Source organism: Miniopterus schreibersii, assembly GCF_964146895.1.
Source record: "Miniopterus schreibersii genome assembly, chromosome: 18".
Classification (NCBI taxonomy): domain Eukaryota; kingdom Metazoa; phylum Chordata; class Mammalia; order Chiroptera; family Miniopteridae; genus Miniopterus; species Miniopterus schreibersii.
In genome coordinates, this window is record NC_138121.1 from 32804639 (window position 1) to 32822938 (window position 18300).

An 18300-nucleotide genomic window follows, 5' to 3' on the forward strand; every position below is an offset into this window, starting at 1 on the left:
AAGTCTCCCCTTCATAGCCCACACAGTACAGGCCTCGTTTATAGCTCCCCACATTTCCAGAAGTGCTCCTTTGGGGGGGCAGAGTATTCCAAGGTATGGATGTGCCACCTTGGCTTGACCACCTCCACCTGTTCTGTTACTGATCCATCTGCCAGTCCCCGTGGGGGTCTGTTTAGCACAGTTGAGTTTGACCAGGCAAAGTCAGAGGTGTAGAAAGTGCAACCAGTAGCATGTGACTTGCTTTGGCCAATAGAATGTGAGTGGAAGTGACATGTGTCACTTCATGATGGAGGCCTTCAAGCCTTGCTTACTGCGTTGTCATCTAACAGGGGTTTACTGAGCACCTATTCTGTGCCATGCTCTGTGTTGGGAAGGCCCTGGGGCACAGACTCCAGGAGGTCACAGCCCAATAAGGGGGCAGATATGGGAGCAGTTGTCACACAGGGTGATCAGGATGAGCCAATGCTATGCCAAGGCAGGACAGATGAGCGAAGGGAATGGTCATCTCTGCTGGGGGGTAGAGGTTAGAGAAGTCTTTACCAAAATACACAGACCCTGAGCTAGATCTTGAAGAACATGTCAGGCTCTCCAGATAGGCAAGGCACATAGGGAGTTCCAGTGAGGGAACTCCCTCGCCACTCTCTTCTCTTTGGCATTAAACTTACTCTGTCCTTCCTGCTGGCACCCATGTGTCTGCCAGGTTTCCCGCAGCCCATTTGCTCCTGTGCTTAACCACTTGGTGTCTCAGTTTTCTCACCTGTAAAGTGAGTATAATAACAATGCTCCCCATTAGCACTGTTTTGAGGATTAAATCATTTAATATGTATGAGTAGGCATGAACATGAGAGAAAACCCAGTGCATGGTAAGGACTCAGTAAATGTTAAAGAAGTACAATACTTTATGTATAACACATGCTCAAAAAATATTTCCTTCATCAAAGTGCTCCTTAATTGCAAGTAACTCCTTACTGAAAATAACAATTTTATTCTGGCTGCTGGGAGCCCCTAGTAGCCTCATGCCTACTCTCAAAGGACATCCCTCCCCAGAGAATCCCACAGCTAATTCTCTGCTGTGGATTGGTGTCACTCAGTGATCCGTGGGAATGGAGCACCTACTACTAAAATTCAGTGACACAAAAGGAGAGATCTCATGCTTAGCTCTGAGGCTTAGGGGCCAGCTGGAGAAACATAAGGCATGCTTGGATACAACCCTGAAGAGATACCATGGGACAGCCCGATTTCCAGCTTGTAAGTGCTTTCACATAGAAACCATCATCGCTTAGGAGAACGATCTGACTTGGCAGAGAGATCCCAGCAGGTTCTCAAATGGGTTCTCCAGCAAGTATTCCACACAAACACACTATTAAGGGGGAGATGTTGGCCTGTAGGGCTGCAAAGGTGGCATTGGACGAAGCAAATGCCAGGCCTCTCCTTTCTCTTTCCCTCCACTAATTCTTTGAGGCATGGGGGGTAGATTTTTAAATATCACAGGAAGTCAGGAAGGCTGCTGAGAGTGGTCCAGAAATAACAGCACAGTTACTGGGGGTCCTGGGAGGGCCAGAGATGGCAGAGGCCTCCAGGAGGTATGAGAGCTGAAATGCCACATCGGAGAATGCTGAACCCAGTCGGGAGGAAAGACCTGAGAACATGGACTCTCCTCTTTGGCAGCTGTGAAGGGGACCCATCTACATATTGGGATTTTGGCAGCAAAGACAATTGCAGCTTTTGTGTGTCATTTCTCTGACTCAATGTTTTTATATGTTGCTTCCTGTTTATTAAATTCTATTCCTGATAACTTCGTGCTGAGTGTTGGCAGGCGCACTTGTCTCATATCTCATATGGTCCCAGGAGGACTAGGTGGAGTGTATGTGGAAGAGAGGTTATTGCAAAAAAGGCATCAATCAAGGAAACTGCGTGCCAGGAGAGCTCACGGAGAGCTGCGCCCGCAAAGCGGGTACACAGGGCGGCCGCCCGGAGAGGACCCAAGGCTGCCCGGTTGGAAGAAGGTGCGGAACGCAGAGCTGGGACAGAGTGAACTGGGCGGTTTCTAGAAGTAGGTGGTTCTTCACTGGGCCTTGAAGGACGGCTGGACTCTGGACCATATGGAAGGGATGGCAGAGGGGACAGGGGAAAGGCATTGGCTCAGAAGTCAGTAGACGCACGTCCTAGTCCTGCTGGGCTACCTACTTTGCCTCTCTGAGTCTCAGCCTCCCTGTGTGTCCTATTAGGAAATTAGGCTGGAGGGGCCCTGGTGTTTCTCATACCTGAGTATATACTAGACATTGTGGGGGTGGGGAACTCAAGAGGAGAAGAATTTGTGGTTCAGTTTTTTGAGGATGAATCATTAAGCTGGTGTAGCAGCTATTGTCACAATGATGCTGTGTGACAAACCAAACTTGCACTCAATCTCAGTGCCTTAACGCAGCAATCACTAGGCCTGGCACTCACAGTTCTGTGGTCGGCTACCATTCGGCTGGGCTAGGCTGGCCCCAGGCTCTAGGCTGCAGGTTGGGTACAGGCTCAATTCACATGACAAGATATGCGCTCTGTTCCATGGTCACCACGGCACGAGGCAGCAAGCCAAGCTGGGAAAGCAAGCGTCCGGCCACTTCACATCTTCTAACATCAGCTGACCAAAGCAAGTCACCAACTCCCCAATCAGGAGGTGGGAAGTACTCCACTCACCATGAAACATGGCAAAGGTGTGGATATGTAATAGCGCTGCAGGAGAGAGGAGAATTGGGACCAGCGATTCACCCTACCGCGACTGGGGAAGACGAGGGTACCCCAGGGGAAAGGAAAGGTGCTATGCATCAGGGTGCGGCCAGTCCACCTCTGCCTGCTCCTTAGCTGAGTCTCAAATCTGCCAAAGGCACTGGCATCTCCAGCCGGCTCGGACTTCAAGAACACTCAGGTCAGGTGTGCGGTGATGGGCCACCTGGAACCTTCCAGATCAGTGATAGCACTAAGAGGGACTCCGTAGCTGCCTTTAATCGGCTCTTTGGTTTTTCCCAAACCTGGCGTCAGCTCGCCAGCCTGAGCTGCAGCTTGTGGGACCATCCCACTAAGCTTCACTCCTCTGGCAGCCTCTGCATCGCTGTGCAGAGCCTGGGAACGAAGCCAACATGAAGGGCAAAGCGGAGCAGTTGTAAGAGACCAGGTCCCAATCCATCATCGGAGCCCCTCGATACAGCTGGGCCTGAAGCCAGGACTTGTCAGTGACGTGAATCGATAAATTCCTTTTTTGTCTTAGGTTTGACATTAGGTTTGAATTAAGTTTTCTGTCATAACGGCGGAATACAAGAGCTTACCTACCCAGCAGGACTCCACGTGGGAAGGAGGTGGCAGGCACCTCCCAGTCTCAGTGTGGTGTAGAGCCTGCTACTCAAAGCGTGGTTGGTTTATTAGGCATGCAGAATCATCAGCCTTTCCCCAGATCAGCAGAATCAAAATCTTCATTTTCATACATTTTAACTAGAGCCCCAGGCGATTCTATGCACATTAAATTTGAAAAGCCTTTGTGTTGAGCGGGACAAGCCCCTCTATCTCCCTGGGCCTTTCTTTGGGACTGAGTCCAGTTTAGCAGTTGACCAAAGCTGGGGACCAGGGTTCAAATCATGACTTTGTTACTTATGAGGTAAGGGGCAAAGAACAGGTATGTTTTTAAATATCTCTGCGTCTGTCTCTGTTTTCTCTTTTGAAGAACGGGGGTAGTAACTGTCGCTTCCTCTCAGACCTTTGAAAGGACTCAGTGTATTTAACTTATAGGAAGTGCTTGGCACACTTTTGGGGAGAGAGGCAGGGCTCAAAATGTACCCGTGATGATTATTTCCGCACTCTACAGTGTGGCTGCTTTATGGTCAACCCGCCTAATAACTTCTGGTAGGTGAAATGGGACAGCATATGGGAAACATTTGTTGAAAGTGTAAATTGATGAAAAAGTAGTGATTTTTCTAAGTCTTCTAAGAAGACCATTCACAAGGGTTGTTTCATTTGTATGTAGTTAGTAGTTTGTTGGCTTTGACCTGTACCTTTGAGCAAGGGTAGGAGTCAAGGGACCAGTGCTCTGAGCTAAGAGTCAAAGGGCAGAAAAAGGGCCGTTCCTTCTGGGGAGGAGAGAAACAGAGCAATTGGACAGGCTGTCCTTCCTGAAGACAGATCCCAGAGAGGCCTGGTGGTAGGTGAGGACTTTAGGCTATACCCAGGAGGCCCCTGAGATAAAACTTATCACAGTGACACTGGCTTCTCTGTGGCCCTTTGCCCTCCTGGATTATGAAACTATTTCTCCAGCTGTGTGGCTTCCATGTTGCATAAGCCTCAGAGGAGCTCCGAGTAGGCCTTAATGGCCTGACAGAGCCCAGCCCTACTGCAAGGGAACACAGGGTGTAATTGCCTGGAAGTTGGTGAAGGCCATGAAGAAAGGGAGGCCTACTGCCTGGGAGTGACTCAGGAGGCTCGGTCCATGGCCTTCTGTTACGATTCTGTGTGTGGCTAGTAGTTGGGCCACCAGCTCAACTGAGACTATCAGCCGAGGCAAGAGTGGGGTAAGAAGGGGCTCTGGCAGGGCACTTCCAAAGCTCTAGAATGAGATCTGCCACATGGTCTTGGGGAGGGCACATGGATCCTCTGTTCAAAGAAATCCTAGGTGTCCTTGATTGCACTCTAGGGATCCACCCCGGGGGAGATACCGACCTTGGCTTTTGAGATCTGTAGTGGTTGGGAAGTGGGAAGGGATACAAGTTTATTAAGTACTATTAATGTTCACGATCAATCCCTGAGGTACCTGTGGCTTACAAATGACACTGAGATCGAGGGAGGGAGAAAGTCCCAGCTCCAGCTTCGGGAGAATGGACCAGGAGTCAGGCAGAACTAGGTTCCCATCCCCATCTCACTGTCCCTTCCATTGTTCACTCTCTCCATCATGGGCAACTCACTTCACCTCTTGTACATTCATTCAAAAAGTAGGGATAGATACACCCTTTATGCAGGACTGATGTTAAACACCCCTGGCAGCACACTTCAAGTACGTAGGTCAGTAGGTGGGACATAGTGAGGAGGTAAAGGTTACTGACTATTATCTCGTTCAGAATCTAGTGGTCTAGAGGGACTGAAACATGGGCAGGGTGGTGAATTCAGGAAAGGCCTCTCTGAGGAGACGACACTTCAGTTGATATACAGCGGGGCATTATGGGATAAGGGGTTCATTCATTATAGGAATTCATTATACTCTTATAATGGAGAAGTGAGGAACTGGAGAAGTGAGGTCTGGGAGGGAAGGAAGAATTGGAGGCTAGGGAAAGAGCCACCTGGAGACCAGGTGCAGATGGCTAAGTGGAGCCGTAGGGATGCCCATGAGGGGAGCTTATGGGAGGGCTATGGGTGCAGTTGCCTCTGTGTACTTTCACCTGTCCGGGCCTGCAGCCGTGCACCTGAGGTGGGCCTTGGGTAGCTGTTGGTCAGCAAAATCTGCAGTTGGGAAGATGAGTTGGGGCTTCCCAACATTCAATAGTTGGGACACAGAGCAGAGGACAGTGAGGACAATCTGGGATGCTCCAGGTACCTCTGTGTCTGCTCATCAGTATATCTGACTGTTAAGATCTTTCAAGAATAATGGCTGATGCTTCACCTCCTCCTTCCAAATCTTGTGCAAGTCCCCATTTTGGCTAACTCTATCCCATGTGATAGGGAGATTCTGGGAGATGTAGTCCCAGCTTATCCAGGCTGATAGTACAATCCATCCCAATGCTGGTGCATTAGTTACCAAGATAGAGAAAATGTGGGGAGGAGCACATTTGGAGTGGGGAAGTCAGGAGTTCTTTCCTGGGCTTGTTTGATTTGATCCCGGTGTCCTGCAGTTCATACCGTGTAATTCTCACTTGAGTGTGGGCTGGATTGAGACTCACTTTTAGCAAATAGAATTTGGCAGAGATGACAGAATGTCATCATCTGAGACCATGGCTTCTGTGTTGGGTGCTCTTTCATTCTCTCTCTCTGAAGCAGGGCAGCTGCCATGTCTTGAGCGATCTATAGAGAGACCGCCATGACAAGGAACTGAGGGAGACCCCTGGGCAACAGCCAGTGAAAAACTGGGACTCTCAGTCCAGTGACCTCTTGGGAGCTGGATCCTGCCAACAGCTACATGGGTGAGCTTGGAAGCCAAATTTTGGGATAATTTGTTACACAGCAATAAATAACTAATACAAAGTCTAAGTGGATGTTTGTGCTTAGAACTTAAGACTTAAGGGAGAGGTCAAGGGTAGACATATATGTTTAGGAGTCATTAATGTGTAGTGATATTTAAAGCCATGGAACTGGATAATATTATTTAAGTAGAAACAGTAGCCAGAGAAGAGCAGATGTCTGAGGAGTTACCTTGGGCCTCCCCAGCCTTCAACAGCTGAGTAAAGGAGAGAGATCCAGCAGAGCAAGTGGAATGAGGTGGCTAAGGTGGAAAGAAGAAAAGCAGTAGGGTGTGGTGTCAGGAGCCAAGAGAAGGAGGAGTCATGTGTCCAGGAGGGAGGGCTTGATGCTGCTGAGAGGTCATCAAGGTAAAGGCAGAGAAATGCCCATTGGCTATGACCACATGGAGCTGATTGGTGACCTGGACAAGAGCAATTTAAGTGGAGTGGAAGTCTACTTGGAGGAGACTGAGGAAAGTGGGGAGGGGAGGGGATTTGTCCACCTGACTGTGTAGCATGTGGCATGCCCAAAGAAATATGGACTTTCCCTTTCAGTTCCAGTGTAATTGTGTTTGTTTGCTTTTCTGTGGTTCTTGGCCTTGGGAGATGGCAGACCAGAGAAGAAGACAGAGGTTGGGCAGAGTGGAGCATGGCTTTGGGGAATTGGGTGCTGCTGGAGAAAGTTTGATGGCAGAGCCGGGAAGCTCAAAGGGAAAAGTTCATTAGTTAAGGTAGTTTCTTTTTATGGCCTGAGCTAGAAATCTGTCCTTCAGTCATTCAACAAACACTTACTGTGTGTAGGGCTCTGCCAAGCAGGGGTGATCTGTTATCCAGTCGGACATCATCCCAAAGGGAGAGGATGCAAGGTCTAGGGGAAGACAGATGTTTAAACATTATAGGACATTGAAATTAGTCAAGTATAACAAAGGCATGTCTTGTGCTATGAGAAAGCCAGGGGAGGAAGGCCCAAACTTGTCTGGGGGCAGGGGGAAGGGGGTAGGGGGTGGTGGATTATGACTTCCTGGAGGAGGTGGCCCTGAAGCAGAGGCTTAAAGACTGAGCGGCTAGCACTGTGTTGGGAGGGTTATTCCAGGGCCCTTCTCTCCCCTCCCTTCCAACCACACCTGCTCTCCCTCCTTTCCCAACCCCCCCCCCCACTCCTACTCTCTCCTTCCCTGGCCCCTGATGAAAAGCCGTCTGCGCCTCCCTTCCAGCTGATGAATTATGCATGCCTTTCAGGGGTGTGCCTGGCAGCCAATTAGGGCTGTGTCCAGGTTGATAACATAGATTAAAATGTAGTTCATTGAGGTTGGCATTTGAGCCCCAGTGTGAGTGGCAGGGAAGAGAGCAATGCTCTTGCAGCCCCTGAGTGTGGCGCACCCTCTCAGCTCGGTGCTTGCGGGACTAATGCCGGCCTGGGCTGGGCCTTCTGATGCACCAGGGGCTGGGGAAAGTCCCAAGGCAGGCTTTGAGCCAAAGCAGCTATTTTTTAAAAAAAATTGGGAATAATTAGAGGTTTACACAAGAGTTCTGACAATAGTACAGAGAGTTCCCGTATACCCCTCACTGAGCTTTCCCTAATGTTAACTTCTTACATAACCTCGGTGCAATGATCAAAACCAAGAAACTAGCATGGGTCCAATACCATTAACTAAACTACTGCTGTTTCTGGATTTCATTCCGTTTCCCACTGACGTCCCTTTTCTGTTCCAGGATCCAGTCCAGGATCCCACATTGCAAAGCAGGCCTCTGCAGAGACAGCCTTTTCTCCCTGCACCCTAGGCCAGTGGTTCCCAAACATTTGAGAATTAGTTTTTTGGTTTCAAAGGGATTTTGTTTAAAAGGCATATCATTCCCTAGCACTCGGATTCTGTAAGTCTTGGGGACAACCCTGGCATCCATATGTTTAGCAAGCAGAGAATTGCTGCCCTGATCAGCACCCCAAGTGTAGTTAGGTTGGTTCCTATTTCCTTTGGCAAATCAGTTGTCAACTTGCAGAGTTCCCTCATTCCGTGGCTTGGCCTTAGGACAGAACAGGGCTACCCCAATCCATCACCTGTTAACCAGACCCTGGGGAGGAGGGCTGGGCTAACCTGATGGCCAGGACGAAACCCCAGAGAAGCCCTGCTTGGAGGGGAGAGGAAAAACATTTCACCTGCCAGTTACAGGTATATACACTTTCTCATTTAATCCACTAAATAATTACCCTAATGAGTAAATGCTGTTTTTCCCATTTTAGAGATGAGAAACTGAACAATAGTGATATTAAGTGTAGGGCTGCCAGATTTAGCAAATAAAAATCCAAGCTGCACAGCTGAATTTGAACCTCAGACAATGCTAGGGACATACTTATATTTAAAAAACTTGTGCTTACCTGAAATTTAAATTTAACTGGGCCTCCTGTATTTCATCTTGCAACCCTAATTAAGTGATAGCTTTTGGTGACAGAGCTGGTAAGTAGGCCTCGTCCTAGATCTGGCTCCAATGTCTCTCTCTAGCATGGGGTACCCCGTGCTTACCTGCTCAATGCCCACCTCACCTGCTGGGCCATAAGCCACAGGAGGTGGGGATCATGTATTTGTCCCTCACCCTATCTCCAGCATTGGCACAATATGGCAGGTGTTTAATAAATATTTGTTGAATAAATGAATGGCTAAATGCATGCACGAATGGACTCACTACTTTCTTTGTTCCAAAGAAACCTACAAATGATGGTGGTTAAATGAAAGGCTAATCTGGCGAGGTGTTGTGCGACAAACTTGCCAATAGAAATGCAAGAGGAGTTAGGGGGCTGGAAGCTTCCTGCCCACACTTGGGAACCCCAGCCCTTGCACCCTGAACAAAGGCAAACAGGCAACTCTTCTCACTTCTCAGGGCCTCTGCCTTCCCAACTGGGAGTGGGATTGGGTCCTTTCTAACTCTAGGCTTCTGTGATTCTGTGATTTTTCTTTCTAACCTCACCTTCCTGAGTAGGTTTAAAAATATGGCCAAATTAAAGGATTTGCTGCCCACTACTAGATATTTACTGCCAAACTCGATATTACTTCTCTCTCCTGTTCTTCTCCTACCCTCCTCCTGCACCACAATATTCTAAGCACCACCATGGAGTCTGGCCTTGTGTTCCTTTCCTCAAATGCTCCCTTCCACCCTGTCAGACGACATCAGAAGCCCAAAGAGACCCGGCACAGCACAGTTCCTTGCAGACAACGAAAGACGTTGGGAGTGCATTGTATCTTTTAAAATAGACCCGTTGTCGTTGGGATGTATTTTTAGCTGTGGGAGAGATTGGCATGCTCTCAGTGCCACCATCTGCCAAAGGTAGTTGCTAGGCAACTGACATTGACGACAGCAATGGGATGACTTCATGGAGGATCTGGGGACCCTGGTTGCCTGATCCTGCTCCACTGTCTAATTCTAGCATGCCAACAGCCAGGCCCAGGGGAATAAGCATTCCTCTCCTTCTGGGAGAAGCCAGGGAGCTGCTCAAGGCCTGGGAGCTGAGCACAGAGGATGCTGTACAGGTAACAAGGGAAATGAACCATCATTGCCACCTTGGTTGGTAGATTTTCTATTTAGAAACTATAGAAACTTTAGATCCTACTGTGGTTTAAGGCTCTGGACTCAGTGAGTCCACAGTTTGTACATCCTCTTTGGCAGCCCCACAGGCACTGGTTTGAGTCAGAGAAGGTACTGCTTGGAGACAGTTAGCCCAGAGCAGGCTTCCTGGACGAAGCACTGGCTGGCTGGTGTCCAGGACCGTTGGCTTCTGGCCCAATTCTGCCTTTAGCTCTCTGGGTGGTTTGGAGTGAGTCCCTGACTATCTCTGACTCCCAATTTTGCCACCTTTAAAGTTAGGATAGTGAACCAGATAAAAAGCATTTATAGGGCTAAAAAAAAGCAGAATAACCATGGACTAAAATAATCCATGAGTCAAACCTGAGTTCAGATCCTGACTTTGCTCCTTACTGCTCATGTGTGACTCCAGGTAAGATACCGAGCTTCTCACAGCCTCAGTTTCTCTATCTGTAAAGGATAGCAGTAACACTCTCATTGTGTTGTGTGGATTCAGTAAGGAAATACATGGAAAGTGTGCAACAGAGCACCTGTATTTTGGAGCCCAGTAAATGGTTAGATGTTCCATTTCTGTTGTAGAAACTTTAATGCATTCACCTCAATCACTTCTCCTCACCCAGATTGATAGACTTTAAGTTGGGCATATTCCCAGCCTCCCTTGCAGCTATGTTCTCACCAAGGTTACTTGAAAGGAAGGAATGGGTGCAACTTTTCTCACTTACTTATAGTAAATTGCTTCCCTAATGTCCTTTCTCTTTTCCTTTCTGTAAGCCAAGGCGTGGATATACCTGTAATGCCACTTTGCAGAGCAAGATGATGTGCTGGGGGTAGAGGAGGGGGTGGCAGAGCAGCAAGATGGAAGGAACCTGGGTTCACATACTAAGAAGATAATTGAGTGCAAATGGTTTGCTTGGGAGTGCACAGGGCACTGGCAGATGAGTAGGGAGGTGACAAAGGGGAGAGAAGGCAGCCAATAAGGGCCAGCCACCACACTGGATGACTAGGGCGTAATTCCATGGAGGAGGCTCTGGGAAATAGTGTAAAACATAGCTTTCAGAGCCAGTCAAGGGTGAGTGAACTGGGCCACATTTATCCTCACCCCATCAGTCCCTGGGGCGCATCAGCTCCCAGGCACTTCTTGTTTTCCTTGTGCTATGTGAGTGCCAGCAGCCTAAGGGCAGCCAAAGATACAGGTGATGGCTCTCAGAAACCAGGCTGGTAGGCACAGGCATGGTAAGGGGTCCAGAGAGGATATGAACTCAGCACCAACAGCAGTAGCTATGGTTCTTCAGGAAGAGAAATAAACTTCTGTGTTCTTCAAGCCACTATATATTGAGGAGCCTTTGCAGCTTAACTTTTATCCTAACTTAGTTTCTAAATGCTATGCATGTGGGAAGGTTTGGTTTTATATAATCTCTCCAAGCTCCTGGACTCCATGTGATATTCATGGAGGTTATGTCATGGTTGGGAAAACGAGGTTAATGCTAAGGAGCAGGAGTGTCTCCACAGAGCATGCATCACATGGTATTTCTGGGGCTCAGGCAGTAAATGGTGCAGGCCCCGAGAGAAGGGGCAGATGAGTGTGGACCGGCATAGTCAGAGAAGTCTTCCTGGAGGAGGTGGACTGAAGCTGAGTTTTATCTACTGGAGAGGACTTGGAGAGATGAAGCAGAGGACATCCTCACTGAGCCATAGGGTAACTGCTTTGCAGGTGTGGGGTAAGCAGGCACTTGACTTGTATCACTGCAGTGTGGTCTCAAGTCGGATTTGGCTGCATTATGCATTTAGAGGTCTGGGCTGCAGGATGCCTCTAAGCTGGGAGTGATGTGGTGGACGGGGCCCAGCTTCAGGGCACATCACCAGGGTGGGAAAGCTAGTGGTAGGTGCCCCCGCATCACGCACCTGGTGCCGCTAATGTCCAGGTGGCATGTCAGGGCTCACTGAGGCTGTGGCCTACCTGCAGTGAGGGAATAGAGGTGAGTGTCCTGTAGTGCCCTGGGGCAACCCAGGCTGGGCACTCTGGTGGGCAATGGGTCCAATCATCTCAGCATACAGTGAGCACTCAAACTGTCTTGGAAGGCAGAAGTGGGGTCCCTTAAGGATTGTCTGGTCTAGCCCCCTCATTTCAAGGATAGTGGCACTGAGCCCAGAGAAGGAATGAACTTCAAGGCCAGCAGAGGAACCTGGATCCAGATTTCCTGGCTTCTGGGGTTTGGGGAGGGGTGCAGCTGACACAGAGAGGAGGATGCTGCAGGCCTCCAGTCTGCTGCCAGCCACCTCTGGCCATTTGCTCCACCCATAGGCCCTTGTTTTTTCTTTCTTCTTTTTAAAATACTTGACTGTACCAGTCATTTGGCAATTAATGTGGTTCCTGAAATAGCAGCTTTCTTAGCATGTGGAAGGTTTTTGTATTGTTTGTTTGTTCCTTTCTGTTGTTGTTGTTTTAAATATGTTCTTACTGATTTTAGAGAGAGAGGAAAAGAGAGGGGGTGAGAGAGAGAAACATCGATGAGGGAGAAACAGCCACATAGATCGGCTGCCTCCTGCACGCCCCCTGCTGGGGATGGAGCCTATAACCCGGGCATGTGCCCTGACTGGGAATCAAACCCGCAACCTCCTGGTCCATGGGACGATGCTCAACCACTGAACCACCACTGGCCAGGCCATAGGCCCCTTTTCTTATTCAGAACTAGAACAGAGCTCAAGAGATGATCAGATAGGTTTCTCTGTCTCGAGACACGTGTGCATCCTCAGTCATAGCGGCTGGCTGAGGTTACCTTTCCCTGCCCTTCAATACCTCTCTGTCACCTCTGTGTGATCTATCACAGTGGTCTGCCAGTTCTCCCTGGCATCTAGCTGCAGTCACTCCTGCTTTACTTTTGGTTTGATTTATTTTAACCTGTAGGCACAGGTTGATTTTACTGATGTCTGTGAGGAATGGGCTGAAGTCAGTAAATCTACTTTGCCCTCATTCTCTGTCCTATTTCTGTGGGAAGAGAGTCTAGAGGGAAGAAGACTCTAGTCCTCCACCTGCGACCCCCATGGATTGAGGACAAGTAGGAAGGAATGAACCAGCCCATGCGGGCTCCCTGGGGCCCAGTCATCCTCCAGGCTCTGGAGGGAAGGGTGGAGGGCAGCGTCTCCCAGAGACCAGCGGGCCCTGCAGCCTTGACGCAAACCTAGGCAAATGAAAGTCATCTTCTGCTGACCTGTTCAAAACTCCATCACCTCTCTTCAATCCTCAGATCTGTAAATGTGGAGCATTGTTCTCTGTTCTAGAGTCTCTTTTCGTTGCATTCTCTTTGAGAAAATATGAGCAGCTTTCTTTGTTCTATTTGGGAAATTTGTGTCTGGAATGGAAAGAAAGAAAGAGGAGAGGGTATAGCCTTCAGCCCCCAAGGGAGAAGGGGAGCCCCTTCTAGCTGTGTTGAGAGCCTGTGCCCAGCGCACGTGAGGAAGTAGAGAGAGGCCCCCTGTCTATGTGCAGAACCCCACCTACAGGTCAAGGTGCTTATGGCCAATATAAGACACAGATGAGCTAAACTGTGGGGTGAGGCGCCCGCCTGAATATACAGGTTGCAGGAAGGGAAAGATCAGTGAGGACTCTAGTAGTTAGAGAGGTCGGTGTGGGATAAGGAATCTCCATTGAGATGCTGACCACTAGGACTCCGGCCGGATGGGAGAAGAAACAGGGCCGGGAAGCTCCAGTGTTCAGGGGGAGCAGTGAAGAAAGCAGGGGCCCCCTGCTGCAAAGGAGTAGGGGCAAAACTGGAGAGTGAGGCTGATTTCAGGGGCGGATGGGTAAGGCTGAAGGAGCAGGCAAATTGTCAAAGAACCAGGCAGGGCAGGGGGAAGAAGGGACAGTTATTCAATGCCAAGTCCTGTCAGGATGCCAGTAGGTCAGCCACAGACCTCCAATGGCCTGAGAAGGCTTCATGGGTTAGTGGAGTGTTCATCTCCATTTCCAAAAGCTGTTTGGGAAATGGGGTGGGTGGGAATGGAGGGACCTAGTGAGTGGGGCAGAGAGGGAAGGTGGGCAGTTTCTTGCGGAGTATGCTATGTCTCAAATCCCACATCAACAAAATTAAAATCAGCTAGCTTTTATTGTGCCAGGAACTCTTCTGAGCAGTAAGCATGTAATAACATTCAATCTTTATGAGAACCCTATGGGTAGGAACTGTTATCCTCTCTATCTCATAAAAGAGGCAACTGAGGCCCAGAGACATTAACAGGTTTCTCAGCCAGCACGCAGCAGGACAGTGGATGTATCTATCAGGTGCCGAACTTCTTGCACACCAGCTTGCTTGTGCCTCACAGCCTTTCCCCAGGCTGACCCCCTTGCCTGGACTGCCTCTCCCACAATTCTCGGCTTCCTGCCCACTTGTTGGACAGTCACACGCTCGACCTAGCCTGCAAGACCTAGCTTAAAAGTCACCTCTTCCAGATAGTCTTCACTGGCTCTCCCAGCACACCTCAAGTGTGGTGGCACATTATGCTGCTGATTTTTGTTCATTTGCGTATTATTTCCCTCAAAGCAAGAAGCCACTCTTTTTTTTTATTATTATTGTTGCATTTTTTAAGTAGACACGTAGCCCGGCCGGGCGTGGCTCAGCGGTTGAGCGTCAACCTAGGATCCAGGCAATCAGGGTTCGATTCCCGGTCGGGGCACAGGCCCGGGTTGCGGGCTGCAGCCGATCAATGATTCTCTCATCATTGATGTTTCTATCTCTGTCTCCCTCTCCCTTCCTCTCTCTGAAATCAATAAAGATATATAAAAATAAAAATGTTTAAGAAACACATCTCCCATTAAAAAAAAAAAAAAGTAGACACGTAATTGATAAATTAAGAAACTGCATTTTTGTTCAACTTCATGCCTTTCCTCTCCCTTCCCTGCCAAGGTCTGGTGTGAAGCACAGGGATTCAGTAAATATTTATTGAATGGAGATGTCTTTCTGCCCCCACTCAGCTCCTTTCCTGACCACCCCATTCCTGACTCTGCTCTATGGGAGAATCCAGACGTTTTGTACAGCTGCAGCTCAGTGGGGCCTATTTTGGCTGGGATTCAAGGAGTAATTACAGACAAATAAGTATTATTACAACCCACATCAATCATCATCCCTCTCCTCAAATGCTCTTTCCAGGAAACAGGGATGGTCTGAGGAAGATGCTGTCTTTTTAAGCCCAAGCTTCTTTCTGGTGCCCAGGGAGTGTGTGACGCTCAGAGGGACCCCAGCGTTGACCCTCTGTGACAGTCTGTAGAATGTACTGCCTATATAGTTTGAGACTGCAGGCCCCTTGAAGCAGACAGACCTGATTCAACTCCCACCTGTCACTGTCTTTCTCTGTGAACTTGGACAAGGGGGTCTAACTTCTCTGAGTTTCAATGTTCTCATAGGTAATATGGAGTCATTAATATGTCCTGGGAGTGTTGTTGCAATGATTAAATGAGATAGCATGTTTAAAGCATCAAAAGATTTCCCAGGCAATTAATAAAGAAAAACGTCCCTTTCCTCCCACTTCTTAATTAATTATTGAGTGCTTTGTTCCTTATTGCGGAAATGGTTTTGGAATCATGAGGCCCTTGTGTCAGTAGCTAGATGTTAAGTCCCAACCCTATCTACATTCCAGACCTTCTTGCAGAGTGCAGAGGAACCTGTGTGGATAAGCTTTCCTGGAGAAACTGGGGCTTGGTCTAGGCATAGGAGGAGGAATCACATTTAATTTCCAACTTATAGAACTTTTGTGGGGTGCTAGGGTATTCTGAAGAAAAGAAAAACTGGGAATTAGAAGACCCCCAACCATGAAACTCCCCTCCCTTTACAACGCCGTCTTGGGGACCATCCATGATTTGTCTGCAGAGGAAGTTGCCTATGTTACGGAGACCTGGATGCTGGGCCCAGGCGCTCCAGGGATGGCCAGGGTGGGACTTGACTGCTGTGGGAAGAAGAACTTGTCCTGGCCACTGGCTCATTTAGCAGCCTGCTTGGAAAGCAAGTTCATAAAACTTGAGACTCAAGTGGCCAGGTGTCTCTGTTTGCATGGATGGTGTTTGGGTGTGATAGAATCTGGCTTCTTTTTGCCAATCTGTTAAGTTCAATTTAATAAAATATCCTATACTCTCTTTTGGTTAGACATAATGGTAGGAATTGAGGATCCAGAGGAGAAGACAAGTTGCCAGTCTTGTGGTGCTCACTGTCTTCTAGAGTGGTGGATGGGAAGGTATAAACTGGAAACATGGGTGCTGGCTTCTGCCTGGCAGCAAAGAGAGGCCTGATCTGAGACTTGATGTATTAGGGATCTGTTGCTATTATGCTGTGCCAGGGAGTGTTTTTACTTCAAGAGTCAGGGAACAGTGCTATGTAGTGGTTAAGAGCAGTCAGACAAACCTGGGTTCAATCCTAACTCTGCCACTTGTTAGCTGTGTTACTGTTGGCAAGTCACTAAACTTTTCTGAGCCTCACTTTACATTTTTGTAAAATGGAATATGAGTAGAGACTTTTTCAATTTCCCCATATTTTTTGTCAGTTAACTTGTTATTTTTCCCCCTTATTATTCTGCCAGGTTGTGCTTTATATATTTTGAAGCTATGTTATTTGGTACTTATATGTTATTGGGTGATTGTGATAACTTCTTGATGGACTTTTTTCATCATAGTGTTTATTCTTATCCCTGTTCATGCTTTTCAACTTAAATTCCATTTTGTCTGATTTCAATATTATGAAATATATTTCTCTATCCTTTTATTTTCAACATTCTTCTTTGATTTAGGTACATCTTTTGTAAACTACATATAGCTAGATTTAAGTCCAATCTGACAACTTCCAGCTTTCCTTTAATTGAATGTATTTGACATTTATAAATTTAAGATGTACAATGTGTTAATTTTATACATTTTATATTGTAATATGATTGCCATTGTAGCAATATTTAGCACCTCTATCACATTACATAATTATCCTTTTTTTTGTGGTGAATTGGGATAATTAAGTTTTAGTCCCTTAGCAAGACTGATGATTGTAGTATAATATTGTTTCTATATTCATTATACTATGCTTTAAATCTGTATGGTTTATTTACTACTCATGGCAAGTTTTTACCTTAAACAATATCAATCGTATTTCTCCACCCTCCACTTCTGGTAACCACCATTTTACTCTCTGGTTTTTAAAAATTTGACTTTTTAGATTCCACATCTAAGTGATATCATATAGTACTTGTCTTTCTCTGTTGGACTTATTTCACTTAGCACAGTGTGTTCAAGGTTGATTCATGTTGTTACAAATGACAGGATAGCCTCTTTTTTCATGGCTGAATTATATATATATATATATATATACATATATATATATATATATATATATAGTCTCACATCTTTTAATGACCTCTAATTTTTAATAAGTGATTTTAAGCTATTTACATTTATTGTGATTACCATTATATTTGGTTTTATTTCTACAGTCTTATCTTGTATTTTCTACTTTATGTGCTTTTTTTTTTCTATTATTGCCTTATGTTTGATTGTTAATGTTTTGTTTTTTCTTTTCTTTTTACTTCCTTTGCTAGTATACTTTCTCAGATTTGTTGAGTTTGTTAGCTATCTTTCCATGACATTGTTTGTGAGTTCACATTTATTGGTGAGAGTTTTTGTTTTCTTTTCTCTCTCTGTGCTCACCACTCTCTGATTGTGTATGTGTGTGGTGGTACTTTCATTTAGCCCCCTTGTCTCCCAGTTTAAATCCAGGTTTCATGATGGAGTGTGGGGGGGTGTCTCATTTCATATGGATTGCAAACTAAGTGATTGAGCGAGTGAGTCACTTGGACCAGTTCTGGTTGCCAGGGTTTCCCATGCCTGTCCAGACCCATCTCAGATGAGCAGCTCAGGATGGGCCACAGCCCCAGGCAGAAAGCAGAGCTTTCCTTAGCTCAGATGCAGGTCTGGGAGCCTGGGAACCTTGCATGAGGAGTTCCTCTCTCCTCTTAGGCTTCAGGAGTTGAACTTGCTGCTTGTTTTAGGTATGGGAGTGCGGTAGGTCTACAACTTTTCTGCATATCTTTAAAACACGTCCAGGTCTAGAGCTCTGTGTCCAAAAGGGTCTTAGTTCAGACTGAAGACTAGATAGGAGTAAAATGGCCCTGCCCCAGGCTGACCTTTTGCCAGAACTGTGAAAAAGGAAATTAGTCTTTGTTGCGTCCCTCTTCCTTATGTCTTTCTTTTACCACCCCCCACCCCCTAGATTCCCCTCTCCTCCCAGTACTTCCACATTGACCTGGATTCTTTTGGTCTTAAAAACCCATCCCCGTCATTTGAGGGCCTTCAGATTTACCACCCGTTACCCTCCTCCTAGGCATTTGTGTTGTAAAGAAGAAATCACCAATGGCATTTCAGGCGAAAGGAGGAGATGGAAATTCGTATGATGCCCCCATGTTTTCATGTAAATCAAGGGGTATAAATCAAGGGGTTGTATCTAGCAGAGACCACACTTGCGTGTCCTCTGAGTCCCCTTCAAGCCTCACTAGGCCCAGGACTCTGACAGCTGTGGGTTATACT

The 18300-nt window shown here is 47.3% G+C and overlaps 1 protein-coding gene across 1 annotated transcript in view; it reads left to right on the forward strand.

Moving 5' to 3' along the window:
- The first annotated feature begins 9589 nt into the window (after positions 1-9589).
- The window catches only part of CES5A (carboxylesterase 5A), a 40779-nt gene continuing 32068 nt past the window's right edge, over positions 9590-18300 (forward strand). The window contains exon 1 of the mRNA XM_081118197.1: positions 9590-9700. The gene's annotated coding sequence lies outside the window, so the exon portion shown is untranslated. The remainder of the gene's footprint in view (positions 9701-18300) is intronic.